Source organism: Prosopis cineraria, unplaced genomic scaffold (assembly GCF_029017545.1).
Source record: "Prosopis cineraria cultivar Desert tree isolate PC_DT_omini unplaced genomic scaffold, ASM2901754v1 PC13, whole genome shotgun sequence".
Taxonomy (NCBI): domain Eukaryota; kingdom Viridiplantae; phylum Streptophyta; class Magnoliopsida; order Fabales; family Fabaceae; genus Prosopis; species Prosopis cineraria.
In genome coordinates this window covers 11,717,739-11,720,562 of record NW_026555344.1, presented here as the reverse complement: position 1 = coordinate 11,720,562, position 2,824 = coordinate 11,717,739, and the positions used below count along the sequence as shown (strand labels likewise).

Here is a 2,824-nt window from a genome sequence, read left to right as displayed (position 1 = left end):
ATGACATTTTGATTTTACAAAATGACATATTTATCTTTAATTAAAATTTAAAGTAAAAATAACTTTTAAAAATTAGTAACTACTTTTTGATTGAGAATGAGTTATTTGCTATTTGCTCATTCTAGAAATATTTTTTGTCATTCTCTTAAGGTTATATATATATATATAATTCCAGTAATTTATATTTACTTTTTTATTTCATCTAATTATTTTTAAAAAATTTAAAATTTTATCCAAAAGGAAGGGGCAAAAAGAAAAATTAATAAACCTCGTGTAGACAATCAACTATCCACACTTCATTAATAATTTATATAAGAAGACAATTCGATTAAAGACCAGTACATAATATAATAATACCAGCACTTCATGATCACCTTCTTCACCATAGAATCAAAAGGTTTCCCAGCTATAGCTAGAAATACATATAAGTACAACCCTAGCTCACAAAAACCACCGACGTTATCTGACTTTAGGTACTCTGAGACAAAAAAAAAAAAAAGGTAGGTGGATCGAAATGAAAGAATATTTCTCTCTCATTTCTTATATCACACCACTTCACATGCAATTTTTTAAATTGATGATTAGTTAAGTCTGAAAATTGACCGATGATCGGTAAGTCTGACCAGGGGTCCAACCGGCGGGGATGACGTTATTGAGCACCAGAGTGCGGCCGGACTCGACGGTGGTGAGCCGCAGAGAAAAGGGGGGTTTGAGTGGCCCGCCGGCGTCGAGCTTCCAGACGGCACCCCCACGACTGTTGCATCGGCTTCCACGTGGCAGAATCTGTTGCCTCCTTGAGTTCCACCTTGGCTAGGTCTCCGTCTCCGTCCTCGTACTCTATCAAGCATGCGAAGTAGTTGGCGTTCGAACCCGAGTCCACGTGGAAGGCCAGTGACGTGCCACGATAGTTGCATTTAACTCTAGAGGTAAAATTAAAAATTCCAACTTCAACTTCAATTTCAAGTGTTGAAAATGCTAATTTGGAATAATAGACGAAAATAAAGTCATGAAAGTTGAGAGACATCGTGGAAAAATTAGTATTAATCGTCGTGATTTTTGCTTCTTATAATTCTCATCTTTTCTTTATCACACACACAATAGTCAAGTCACCCCTGAGTTTTAATTCGTTGAGTTTACTGTATTATTCTCTCATTGTTGAGTTGACCCACATGTATAATAGGGAAGAAGCAAGGACCTATATTTTTTTTTCTTTTTCTTTTCGGAAAAATGTTTAATTGAATAACACATCTGATCGACGTTAAAGTCGAGTTTGGATAATTATTTTCGTAGCAATTAATCTCAAAAATAAGAAACGAGGATCAGATGTTTTATGTGTTTATATATTAGTTGTGAATTTAAAGAAACGGTTGGTATGAAATTTAGTTAAGTTCATTTAGTTGCATTAAATTATTATATTTTAACCGTTTTATTGTGCAACCCACATGTAAAATAGGGAAGAACAGACCTATATTTTTTTTTTCTTTGGTTTTTTTTTTTCCTTCTTTTTTTTGAAACAGGTTTAATTACCTTCGGTGTGAATCTGCAAAATCCCAGCATCGCGTAACTTCTGAGCCTGACCGGAACACAGCCATGGCGCCGAAGGCCGTGCCGCTCAAATCGAAGTGAACTTTGTCGGCTCCGCCGCAGCCAGGGCACTCGTCGGTGATCACCACCTCCACCGGGCTGCCGGAGCCACGCTGAATTCTCAGTGCACTTCACCTACAAACTCATCATCATAACGAAATTAATCAATCATCAACCAAATGCCAAGCATGTGAACGTCCTCGTTTGACACAATCCAGAAACAGCTTCAATTATTATGACTCGCACCTCATAACAAGCTCCACACAGCCTTTGCCTGATTCATACAGAGAAGGCCCTCCAGCTGATATCATCGAAGAAAATGGAGGCTGCTCCACAGCACCACCATATCCACATGCACCCCCTACACGATCATGACGACGATTCATGAGTTATAAACAGTACAATTCATTCTTTGTTGTCTATTTTGTTACTATAGATTTTGTTATATCATGTTGTCATCATACATGAATATATATTGTAACACATAATATGGAAAAGCTTATATATATTAGGTTACCATCACTTCCGGCGTCCGGTGGGGGCTGCCATACCAAGTGGCCTCGGCCGGAGACCAGTCTGAACCAGAAGGAGAGTAAGAAGATGCATTAAGGAACTTTCTAGGAATGATGGAGCAAGATGAAGGAGTGGCCAGAAAAATGGAGAAGAAAACAGAGAGAGAGAACAAGAAAGCAGGGATGAATGCATATTGTTGAAATTGGAAAGTGAGAGCCATGATAGTGTTTGTGTTTGAGAGTTAAATCTCAGAGTGTGATTTTAATGGCTTGAGTAATATAGGGTGTGACTAAGTGGCTATTTATAGAGGAAAAATGAGAGCGAGGGAGGTGAGAAGTTCGTAATTTTGCCTAATAGTAATTAATATTAAATTTATTCACACATGGGTACGTGGAGAATTTAATTAACCCCAAGGGAGAAGATGAGGGATATTTGTCTCACTTTCTTTGAGAATGACAAACTATATGTTTGAAATCCGTGCTCAATTAATGCCCTTTTATGCTCATAATTTCTAGCTCCTTGTTTATTTGACTACTATACTTAATCCTTGTAACTTTTTTTTTTAATAATTTCACAATGGTATTTCTATTGCAGGAGATTGTATTCAAAAAACAGTTAAAAATTAAATATAAATATATTTATTAGCGAGAATCCAAACTTTAGTTTGTTTCACATTGTGAGAAAACTAGCTCCTTCTTCATTAAATTCAATCTCATTGGTTAGTTCT

At 36.6% G+C, this 2,824-nt stretch overlaps 1 pseudogene; it reads right to left on the bottom strand.

Annotated features, from left to right (window-relative positions):
- Positions 1-361: 361 nt before the first annotated feature.
- On the bottom strand, positions 362-2,350 carry LOC129290238 (putative expansin-B2; annotated as a pseudogene).
- Positions 2,351-2,824: the final 474 nt, after the last annotated feature.